Below are 12,982 nucleotides of genomic sequence, written 5' to 3'. Positions count from 1 at the left end.
TCGTATTTCAATATCAAATTCTTGGAGTAAGAGGATCCATCTTATCAGGTGGAGCTTGACATCTGTCTTAGATACTTTAGCGCTGCATGGTTCATGTAGATAATGATCTTAGATCCGATCAGGTGGGACTTAAATTTGTCTAAAGCGAACACTACAGCTAAGAGTTCCTTCTCTGTAGTAGAGTAGTTCACTTGGGCAGAATTTAGAGTTCTACTCGCATAGTGAATAATGTAAGGCTTCTTTTCTTTTCTTTGGCCTAACATCGCCCCAATAGCATAGTCTAATGCGTCACACATAATCTGAAAAGGGATCCTCCAATCGGGTGGTCGCATGATAGGTGCGATAGTTAACATGCCCTTAAGCTTAGTGAAAGCTTCTTGGCATTGTTCAGTCCACTTATATGGTAGATCCTTTTGAAGTAAATTGTGTTGAGGGTCAAATATTGCATATTGGACCCCATTTATTACTTGGTTTTATGAACATGATAATGCTTAGCATTCTATTTTAATCATGTTTGTGTTGCAGGGTGAGTTTAAGAGCTTGGATTGAAAATGACACTAAAAGCATGGATTTAATGCTCAATAATCATCAAATCTAGTGGGTGGATCGATCATTGACAGTTTAGGATCACTTGATCTCTGGATATGCCTCAATTTTGGATTCAACTCCTTAAACCACTTAGAAACTAAAAGAAGGAATGGACGGAGCTGATCTTGCGAAGACCGAATTGTGGTCCCCATAGGGGGTGCGTGTGCATAAGGGGCATTACACATCGAACGGGCAAACACGGTCAAACCGTGTTTGACCCGTGAATTCTCACAAGGAAACCCTGTTTTCATGCTAGTTGCGTTTTAAACGGACGCCAACCATTTAAAGTGGCCCAGTCGATGCTAATCACGGCCAGGAGGGAAATCTGGACCGTCCATCAGGTCGGGATGAGAAAAACGATCAGATCCATGGGCCCTTTTTGCAAACCTAACAAAGAATGGAATCTGTTGCAAAGACAACGCAACAATGGGGCGCTGTGAGTCCATTCCACATAGAAAAGCTTCAAACGGAAATACGAATCTAATCTGGACCGTTCAAAAGGAAGAAAGAGAGATTTTATATCCCTTCTCAACACCAGAAATGAGGAAAGCATATCCAGGAGGATTTATGTCCACCAATCCCGCATGCGATAAAATTCTCCACGTGGAAGGAAGATTAAGACAAGCAGCTTGATCCGGGATCTGGTGGGACCGACGACGCCAGCGGACCGATCCAACAAGTCTAGAGTACTAGCCGATTAGGTTTGTAATAGTCTAACAGAAGAGATGGGGAGATCTGGTGTTCACACAGCCATTCCCTATTTCACGCAGTTAGGGACCTGCGTAAGAGAAACTCTAAAACGTTTTGCGTAAACAGGGTCGGTGCAAGGTTTTTAGCCGACCTAGTAACCTTCCAGATGCTATAAAAGCCCTGGCAGGACGCACTAGGGAGTTGAAGAAAAAAAAGAGTAAGTGGATTCCACGGAGCAGCTGAGGAGAATGTGAGCAGGGGAGAGAAAGGTGGAACGTGAACAGGTGGAGGGAAGAAAAGGAGAGTTTTCTTTCCTTTTTCTTATTTCTTTTATTACTTTTTTGTTCTAAGAGATTATAGGTTAGTCATGTCTGTGATTGGCTAAACCTCTTAGCTAGGGCTAAGAGGTGAAGCTTGTAGCGTGATGGGAGACTTTTTCTTTATGCCTTTTGATTCATGTTAAAGTTGAACTGATTTTGATTCTAGTTGGATTATAAGGAATGCTTTTAGTTTTTAATGGTTTGTTGTGACAATAGCTTTGAGCATGTTCTTTTCATTATTATGATTATGACGTTAGGAGGCCTTGTTGTTCATCATTGTCTTATGGGCATGGTTGGATGATGGAACCCTTCCCAACATTCATAATTATCTCAGATTGGTTATGGATTGGTTACATTCTGTTGTTTACTTTGTCTCATGGGCATGGTTTTATGATGGAATCAATTCTAATTCTCATACCTCTCATCTCTTGAAAACTAGATCAAAGGAAGTTCAAATTTGATTTTTAATGACATATCTTCCAATTGGATGAAGATGGGACTCTGATTCCAGTAGTGTTCTTGAATCAAGCATAAATCTCCCTAATCTCTATAAGTGGATCCTTGGCACCTTACTTTCCCACCTTTGAATTTTATAAGTTTTAGTTAAATATTTCATCATTATTCTCTTAATTTTCCTTGATTTAGATTATAACTTCGTCTAGTTCTAGTTCAAGTTACTTTTAGATTGCGTATAAGGTTCAGTTCCTGTGAATTCGACCTCGATCTTACTGTGATTATTACTACATCACAACCCTATACTTGGGGTGTGAACAAATTGCATAAAGGATGAGAGAGATGGCTAAAATCCTTTATGAATTGTCTATAGAATCCAGTGTGTCCTAGGAAGGATCGCACATCACGTACGCTCTTGGGAGTAGGTAGGTTAGAGATAAGATCAATTTTTGCCTTGCCTACCTCGATTCCCTTGGATGAAATTATGTGTCCATGCGCAATTCTCTTGGGAACCATGAAATGATATTTCTCACAATTCAGAATCAAATTCTTTTCCTCGTATTACTTCAGCACACATTTAAGATTTTTCAAACAGTCGCTGAAGGATGGACCAAAGATAGAGAAGACGTCCATGCAGACCTCTAAATATTGCCCCACCATGTCAGAAAAAATACTTAACGTCCATCGCTGAAAAGTAGCGGGAGCATTACATAGTCTGAATGGCGTCCTTCAGTAGGCAAAGGTGCCAAAGGGACATGTGAATGTTGTCTTCTCTTAATCTTCATGGGCTATCTCTATCTGATTGTAGCCCGAATATCTGTCAATGAAGCAATAGTAAAAGTGACCGGCTAGCTTTTCTAAAATTTGATCAATGAAGGGCAAAGGAAAGTGGTCCTTCCTTGTGACGATATTCAACTTCCTGTAGTCAATATACATTCTCCAACCAGTAGTAACTCTAGTTGGCACGAGTTCATTGTCGGTATTGGCTACGATGGTGATTCTGGACTTCCTAGGAACTACCTGAGTTGGACTCACCCATTAACTGTTAGATATACAGTATATGATACTCACATCCAACAACTTAATTACCTTAGCCTTAACCACTTCTTTTATATTTGGATTGAGTTGACGTTGTGGTTGTCAGGAGGTTTTCGTATTATCCTCAAGATGGATATGGTGAGTACAAATCAAATGGTCAATTCCCTTGAGGTTTGCAATCGACCATCCAAGAGCTCCTTTATGCTCAATGAGAGTGGAAATGAGCACAATCTTTTGTTCTTTTTCAAGGTGGAAGAGATCACCACTGGGAATGTCTTATCTTGACCTAAATAAACATATTTAAGATCGGTGGGCAAAGGTTTTAGGTTAAACTTCGGTACTTTAAGGTTAGACGGTAGAGGCACTACATCGGTTTAGGGTAAAATTTTAAATTGTGGCCTCCACCGGTTAACTTTAAGTACTGGTACAGCATCAAGCAAGGCATCCATCTCCCTAATCATGCCATCATCTAAATTAGGGGAGTGGGCCAAATACGTCTCTAGAGTGTCAGAATATAGAGTCAATAGTGCTCTATTTTTCACAAAAGAATCGATCATGTTAATGTCGTAGGTATCGTTATCATCCTTTGGCTGTTTGTTCATGTTGAAAAAGATGTTGAGATCGAATGTCATATTTTTGAAAGATAAATTCATAATTCCATTCATACAATTAATGATAACATTTGGTGTAGCGAGGAATGGGCGACCAAGAATGACAGATATTTGAGTGCTCACATCTATGATAGGTTGAGTATCCAGGACAATAAAATCTACCGGATAGTAGAATTTATCAACTTGGACCAACACATCCTCAATCATCCCTCTCGGTACATGAACTGAGTGATCAGCAAGTTGTAAGGTAGTCCGGGTGGGTTTTAATTCACATAGACCCAATTGTTCGTAAACTGAGTAAGGGATCGAATTTACACTCACCCCCAAGTCAAGAAATATGTGCTCAATCTGGTGGTTCCCAATTATACAAGTGATTGTTGGGCTATCAGGCTCTTTGTATTTTTGTAGCACATCTTGCTTGAGGATGACACTCACTTTTTCTATCAAAAAGATTTTCTTTTGTATGTTTTGTCGTCTTTTGGTCGTACATAAATCTTTTAAAAATTTGGCATATGAAGAGATTTGTTTATTGACGTCCAGTAGAGGGATGTTGACCTTCACTTAAGCACATCTAGAATATCCTAAGAGGTAGAGAGAGGCTTTGGTGCAATCAACCGTTGAGAAAATGGCACAATCATCTTACTTTGAGGTTCCAGTTCTAGCCCGTGTGAAGCATTGTTATGTCTATCATTCTCATATATTTCCAGGTCCTTAGGCTTTTCAGCCCTCACCGAAATATATTTGTCAATTGTCTTCCCACTCCTAAGAGTGGTGATAGACTTAGCCTGCTCCATCTGTTTTGAAGAGCTTATGTCATTGATTCATATTGCTGTTTTGGGTTGGGGAGAGGCTGAGCTGGAAGGATCCCTTTTTCCCCAATTGATTTTTTTTTGTTTCAAGCCCTTGTATGGCCTTTATAAGGTCTTGAAAGGCTTGCAGCATACCCTGATTAAAAATCTCTTGGTTTTATATATGTTTTAAGACTGGATCATCTTGAGGTTTCCTTTGATTCAGAATTTGGTTAAGGATCCCTTAAAGAGTAGCCGTTTATCTGTTCCTCCAACTAATGTTTGGATGGTTCCTCTAGCTTGAGTTATATGTATTTGAGGTAGGTCCACTGAAAGGTTTTTGGTAGTTGTTTACAGCATTTGATTACTCATTCAATATCCCTTGAAAAGCAGGAATCGTTGGGCAATTCTCAGTTGTATGTATGTTACAGTACAAATAACACAAACAACTTCTACAGTCTTTTCGGGTTCTACCTTCTTAAGTTCTATGGCCTTGACTTTTCTTGTGAGTTTGTCTACTCTTGCATTTATATCATCTTTCTCTTTTAGAACATAAATTCCTCCTATTTTCTTTGATTGAATAGGCTTAGAGTGGTAATTCTTAAATTAGTATCCCATGATTATGCGTTTTTAGCAAGTTTATCAAAATAATCCCATGCATCATCGGCTTCTTTATTCATGAATTCCCCATTACACATCTTCTCGATAAATTGGCGCATGGGTAAGGTCCATCCCTCATAGAAAAAGCTTGTTATACGCCATGTTTCATAGCCATGTTATGGACATGAATTTATGAGATCCTTAAATCGCTCCCAACATTGGAAGGTCTCATCTGCTTTTTGCGCAAAAGTCATGATTACTTTCCTTAAGGTATTTGTTTTATGATAGGGAAAGAACTTTTTAAGAAAATCCCTTTTCATCTCAGCCCATGTGCCAATGGACCTTGATCTTAAGGAATGTAACCACAACTTATCATTTTCTTTCAAAGAGAAAGGAAATTTTTTTAGTATAACTGTGTCCTCAGACATGTTTGGGAAGTGTAATGTAGATATGATTTTATCGAACTCTTTCATATACAAGTATGGACTTTTAAATTCTAGTTCATGAAACTTAGGGAGGAGTTGAATTACCCCTGGTTTAATATCCACAGTTCATGCATTCAATGGAAATATCATGCAGGAAGGTGTACTCACCCCTGCCGGTTGTAAATAATCTCGTAAAGTATGAGGTGGGGGTGCATTATGCACCTCGTTTTCATCTTGAACTTTCTCAACTAGTGATTAAGGTTGATTTGCAACTATTACTTCAATTAACTGAGAGGATCTCAAGCAGTGTCTAATCCTTTGATGGATAGGCAACCCTTCGACTAATCCTCCTTCACTCAAGAGATATTGAGTGTTTTCACGAACCCACTTGGGCATAAAACAAGCACAACCCTCAAGCACCAAACAACTAAAACCTAAAAGAAAGAAAACTTAAGATAATAAGAAATCTAGAAAAGAAAGAGAGAATTAGAAAGAGGTTACTAGATTGGAGTTGCTATATTAAGATCTTACAAAACAGAAAACAATGTTAGTTTCTAAAAATAATTTCAGAAAAAATTATAGCCTAAAAAAAGTAAAAAGATAACCCTAATCTTAACCTAATTCTAATAATAATTAATTCCAGAAAAATGTAGCCGTAGTTGTGAGACCCGTATCCTAGCCCGTACTGTTTCGTAGACTCTCACGGTCATCCCAGTCGAATTTCTGTGACCCGCGATGCGTAGATAACAGTTGTGCATGGCCCTGAGTCGTATCTCGTATTCCAGAGTCGGCTGGACCCGATACTTATATCTTTACAACCGCATTGTCGTCGTGGTTCCGACACCACGTCTCACGCGCTGAGGCGATACCCGGGATAGGAGATGTGGGCCCGCATTCAGTTCGAGGAAAATGCCGTGCGTTACAAATTCCAAGAGAATATATCTCATTAATCAAGTACATATCACACATCAAATGTCAAGTACAACACCATCCCCATTGTCAACTCTCTCTCTTACAACCCTTACCTATTAAGTACACCCATCACTCACTCCCCATCACTCCATCACTCACAACCATCCCCCCTCTCTCTTTACATCCCATCCTCTCTCTCTCTCTCTCTCTCTCATTTTCTCCATTTTCAAGCAAGCTCCCAAGAGAAACGTCTAAGCTCCATGGGAGAGAGCTAGTGTGGCCCACTTTCCTACCATCCAATCCCACCATCCAAAGATCATCTCAACCGTTTAAATGCATCCCTTAGAGCTCTAGAATGCATCGGTGGAAGGAGAAGTCCATGATCAAAAGTGGGTGATCATAACCTTAGATCTTGATTTTTATGTAAGGCCCATTTGTGATGGGACTCATTTTCATGTATGTGATTGTAAGCAAAGAGGGGCCCATAGTGGTGGGGTCCCTCTATCTCACCGATCTCTCTCTCTCTTCCTCTCTTTTATTTTGTGTATGATGGACCACTTTGATGTATGATCCAGCCATCCAACCAAGTGGACCAAACCGGGGGCCCACCCACGTGGACCCCACCTATCCACGGTGTCCGTTCTTGGACAGACTTGGATGGAGGGAAATCACAAATAACAGCTTGATCCAATGTGGGGCCCACCATCTTGACGTGCTGCATCAGCACGTGGGACCCACCAGCCTGGAAGAGGATTGGCTGGAGCACCACACGCAGCTGCAGTTACTGCTGCTTTAACATCAGTAGGTGTTGGGTTAGATCATGAGATATGTGTTATATCTCAAAATGTCCACCCGTTAAATCCAGACCGTCCAGCCATCTTGACATGGTTGTGGACCCCACCTTTGATGAACGTGTTTCATCCGTCCATCCACCTGACGTTGGAAGTCATTGTGATGTATCCGTTAATACAAGCCGTCCATCTGCCTAGCCACATGGCAGATGCACTGACATCAGCAAATTCTGGGTCCCACATGAGGTCTGTATTACACCCAGACTGTCCGTCCACATGCATTAGTGTCAACAAGTTCTTTGGGTATGAGATTATGAGGTATGTGTTATACCGTCCGTTCGTCTAGGGCATGGCCCACCCCACATGTGTGGGTGGGACCCACCTGGATATATGCATTTAATACCCACACCATCCGTCCCTGGACAGTGTGCCACGGACCTCACTGTGATGTATGTGTTTTACGCACCGTCCATCTCTGGACGGTGCAGTGAGGGGCCATGATGTATTGGTATCATCCACACTGTTCATACGGGTGGGACCCACCTTGTTGAATGTATCCACACCATCCACTATGTGGGATGGTGCAATCCACTGTGATATATGTGTCTTATCTCCATCGTCCAGTGATCTGGACGGTGGACACCACCATGATGTATTTATTTCATCCACACCGTCCAGATTATGATGGACAATGCTGGACTATGTTTGGACAGTCTAGACAATGTTTCAATAGTGCTGATTTACATAGACAATGTTTGGATAGTGCTGATTATCATTAGTGAGCCATGTGCCCCATAGAATGATAGTGTACAGTGATACATATGTTACACCTGCAACTATTGAAATGATTTTTGGTGTAATCCAAGCTCTCACTTGAGGCCCATTGGTGCGGCCCATCTTGATGTATTTGTGGCCCATCTGTTAAGGCTCACTTTGATGCAATTGCGGCTCATGTGATGAGGCCCATTCTGGTGTGTATTAGGTCATGGGACGTGGCCCATTATGATATATTTCTGGTCCATATGATGAGGCCCATTTGGTAAGGCCCATTGTGATGTATTTTCAGCCCATATGATGAGGCCCACTGTGATGTATTTTCGGCCCATTTGGTAAGGCCTATTGTGATGTATTTCTGACCCATTATTGTAGCCCATTACGATGTATATGAGGCCCTAAGATGTAGCCCATTGTGATGTATATGTGGCCCATGAGTGAGGCCTGATGTGATGTAATTATGGCCCATGTGCCGAGGCTCATTGTGATGTATATGCGGCCCATAAGTGAGGCCCATAGTGATGTGTATTAGGTCCTTGTGTGAGGCCATGGGCCCACGATACGTTTGGCTCTATGTGGGCTACTTCTTGGGAGTAATGTTGGTTAAATGTCTACATTGATGGGTAATGATGATTAAATGTCCACATTGTGGCCTTCCCTTAGGCCCCTTTGTTAGGATGATTATCGAGGCCGATTTCGATTATTGAGGCCAATTCTGATTGTCAAGGCCAATTTCGATTCTCGAGGCCGATTCCAATTGTCGAGGTCGATTATCGAAGCTGATTCTGATTATGAGGCCGATTGTCGATGCTGATTTCGATTGTCGAGGCCGATTCTGATAATCGAGGCTGATTCCGATTGTCGAGGCCGATTGCGATTATCGAGGCTGATTATTAAGGCCAATTCTGATTGTCGAGGATGATTCCAATTATTGAGGCTGATTCTTATTGTCGAGGCCGATTCTGATTATCGAGGCCGATTCCAATTGTCGAGGATAATTCCGATTGTCGAGGCCGATTCTGATTGTCGAGGTTGATTATCGAGACCAATTCTGATTGTCGAGGCCGATTCCAATTGTCGAGGTTAATTTTGATTGTTGAGGCTAATTGCGGTTATTGAGGTCGATTCTGATTGTCGAGGCCAGTTGTATAGGCCAATTATCGATGCTGGTTGTTGATACTGATTATGAGTATGTGACAACATAGTATTATGATACATGCCCATGTGCATTATCTTCTTGTTTGTTATGAGATGTGGTTGACCATTGCATATGTTATTAGGCAGGTTGTTATGGGACTCCCTGTGAGGCGGAGTTACCCTGTATCAGTGCACGGTATGCGCAGGATTGATGCATGATTGGACTGTGTGATTCATGCATCTTGCATTTTGTGATATGACCACCGTACTCCCTAGTGACATCAGGGTCGTGGCCTCCACAGGCATGTCGTGAGTGGCTAGATGGGACATAGAAAATATTTGGTTCTAGCATACGGGTGCCATAGATGTCGCTGGGTGAAAATTCCTAAACCTCTGTGGCCAGGAGATGCCCCAACGTCTAGATCGAGTGGATATATATGAGCGCATGAGGGCCGTATACCATTAGGGAGCATCTCCCACTATGTCGTGGTTGGTTGGGAGGGGGTGTGACCTTACTCGCCTGAGTGAGGGGGCAATATCTAGGTTGAGTTTGACCAGCTTGAGGAATGGGTCCGCTATCGACGAGTCGGGCCTGATATTGGCAGACAGATAGTGAGGTCTCTTCCACTTACCCACTTGTGCGCTCGGATAGGGGTAACAAATTGGCGTAGAGTGTAATAGACCCCGGTGATGATCCGAGAGATGTATAATGTTGATATGTGGACTTATTGAGGAGGAGTTATATATTCAGCATCTTACTCATTCATTTATTCATTTATTATCCACTTGGGCTGGTGGTGCACAACTAATTTGAAATGTGTACCTTCGCAATGGCCAGGATTTTGGTTGGGGTGCGCTACTAACCTGAGATCAGGAGTTTACCATTTTGAGTTTGACTATCTAAATTTAGGTATGGGACTGGTTTGGATAGAAGTCCCTTGTGGTGGACCCCGTAGCCTGCGATATTACGTACTATCATCCCGACTTCACATTCTATCTTAATCATTTTATTCACACTGCAAATTGCATTACATCTGCAGCATATGACATTTTAAGTTGCTATGTCTTTGCATTTATGGTGTAGATGACGTTGATAGTATTCGAAGGCTCGTCAGGATTTGTATATTGCATTACATCCTCGATATCTGATATTTACCTTATTATGTCTCCGCATTGCATAACTAATCTACATTACTTCCTTAGTATATGATATTTATTTATGTTTTTACATCGCATAGTCTGGATAAGGCTGATGGTATTTATGGACTTACCAGTATGTTTCTGCTTACTTTGATATGGTATGATTCATGATCTCGACAGTATTTTCGGCATTGTATGATTATGCATTATATTGAATACTTGACACTTATCTTGTGCACACACTTACACCACCATCTAAGCTTTCTATAAGCTTATGCAGAATAGATGTGTGTAGGTGGTGTTAGGTTGCAGTGGCGTTGAGCTTGGAGCATGCAGCCGTCTTTTGGAGCTTTAATTTTCGATATATGTATTTCCCTTTCAACACTATATTTAAATGTTTATATTAGTGGATATGTGATGATGATGTTGCCTTTGTGATTTGAGTAAACTTGTGGTTATGCTTATTACGAGTTAATGTACGTTGAAAAATTCTCTTTGTAGGATCTTAAGATTAGAATTTGGCGTATAGGCCCTGGGAACCAATGATGGCATACTACGGAGGCTGTTGGCACTGGATTTGGTGATTGAAAATTTTGTGAGCCCGGTTTTCGAGTTTGGGGCGTGATAGTAGTCCCCGGTAATGGCGCCAAAAACTTGTTCACAACCTCATGTATAGGGTTACGATGTAGTAATAATTCGGTAAGACTGAGGTCGAATCCACAGGGACTAAACTTATATGTGTTCTGAAAATAACTAGAACTAGAACTAGAAAAATATCTAAATTAAAATCTGAATAATTAAGAGTAATGGTAAATAATGTTGATTAAAACTTATGAATTTAAAGGTAAGAACTAGGGTGCTAAGGATCTACTTGTAACTATCAAGATGCTACCTTACTTGATTTAAGGAACACAATTGGAATTGGAGTCCTATCTTATCCAATTAGAAGATAAAGCAATTTAAATCAAATTTAAACTTTTCATTGATCTAATTCTCAATAGAAGAGAATTGTAATGATTGGGAGGGATTCCATCACCCTACCAAGCCCAAGGAGTGATGGTGAATAACGGGATTTATCAATCTCACTATCTCAAAACAAGAAAAGAAGATATCCAAAGCTATCACAATATCTATTGTAATTTAAGTCATAATAAATCATAGAAAACTGAAAATATTCTTTTAATGTTAAACTAGAAATCAATGAAGTTCAATAAGAACAAGAATCAAAGTAAAATAAGCATCCCAACATGCTACAAGCTTCACCTCTTAGCCATAACTAGGAGGTTTAGCCAATAATAGACATGATTGAAACTAAATCTCTTAAACAAAGTATGAAAAATAAACTAGGAAAGAAGAAAAACTCTTTCACGGCTGCTCCACCCTTGTGTATGCTCCTTGAGTACTTTCCAAATCCTAGAAAATGTTTGGAGCATCCTAGGGAGTCCTATTTATAGTTGTGAAACTCCAACTTTTGCAAGTAGTTGGAAAAATATAGAAATCGCTTCAAATTTACGCACTCGGCCCAGTTTTTCAAAATAGTCTCATTGTTTAAACCGCATCAAATTTACGCATTCTGCGCAGCTTTTCAAAATATGCTCAGAGTTTCAGAATATGCTTTTTCAGGACAATTTCAGGACTCTTTTTCTTTACTTCAAATTTTTTATTCTCTTCATTCCTCACTTGGTTTTTTGGATCTTTGGCATGTGAATTTTTCATTAATGACTTCTAAATGTCCAAGTCTTCATTTAGTAATCTATTGAGCATAAATCTTCCTTTTGACATCAATTTCACCTTAAGCTCTTGAAATCACCCCGCACATGAAAACATGCATAATTAAATCGATTAAGCACTATCATATTTATAAAACCAAGGTGTAAATCGAAGAAAATATGTAATATTTCACACTCAACATCTACGAGCAAAATAATCTCTTCACATAAGAAGAATCGTGGCCCACAACTAATCCCGGCAACCACGCAGACCACACGGATGCTCTAATAGGTTGCGTAAATCCTCCCTCCTTGCAACACGATTTACGTAACCATCCGGAAAGTGGTCGGATCTTTCCAAACAAGAAGAGGAAAGAATCATCCTGATCCTTATCGAATTTCACGGTTATGTCCCATCGGTTTTCATGAATTCGTGTGGAAGGATCATTCTCACGGCGGCTTAAGGATCTTGCGCCGACTATAGATTCGATGGGCCCAGGAACATCTCACAGCCAATCCGACCTGCCTGTAGGCGCCAGAAAGAAGGAAAGATGGAATGGGACAGGTCCACTATGCAAACAAAGACAAGTTTCTTAGCATGGGACCGTCCGATTATAAGTCCAAAATAACCTATTGCTGGATCATTTGATGCCTAGCAGCCCAGACGAATCGAATGGAGAAGAATTCCCATGGAAATTGGAGTTAATAACAACACACTCCATGCCTCACGGACCACGCTACTGTTACGCACACCATTACGCAATCGGGTTGCATAAGAAGTTTCTAAGTTTAGACTGGCTATAAAAAACCTTGCCTGTTCCGTAAGAAATAGAATAAGAAAGAGAGAGTGAGAGATAGGTGCGGGAGAGAGAAGAGGAAAGGAAGAATCCTGGTTCAAATTTAACCAGTCTCCGAGTCACCACCGATTTGACTGCAACAAATCTGAGTCACCACCGGATCATGGTTTAGATCCAAACTCCTCCTTTCTTTCCTTCTTTTTCCTTTC

At 40.7% G+C, this 12,982-nt stretch overlaps 1 non-coding gene across 1 annotated transcript; it reads left to right on the top strand.

The window, feature by feature from the left end:
* The first annotated feature begins 5,256 nt into the window (after positions 1–5,256).
* Positions 5,257–5,361, top strand: LOC131254629 (small nucleolar RNA R71). The gene has a single exon (XR_009175752.1). It is a non-coding gene; the product is annotated as a small nucleolar RNA R71 (small nucleolar RNA).
* Positions 5,362–12,982: the final 7,621 nt, after the last annotated feature.

Source organism: Magnolia sinica, chromosome 8, assembly GCF_029962835.1.
Source record: "Magnolia sinica isolate HGM2019 chromosome 8, MsV1, whole genome shotgun sequence".
Classification (NCBI taxonomy): Eukaryota; Viridiplantae; Streptophyta; class Magnoliopsida; order Magnoliales; family Magnoliaceae; genus Magnolia; species Magnolia sinica.
Note: the sequence above shows the minus strand (reverse complement) of the source record. Positions and strands in the feature narration are given on the sequence as shown.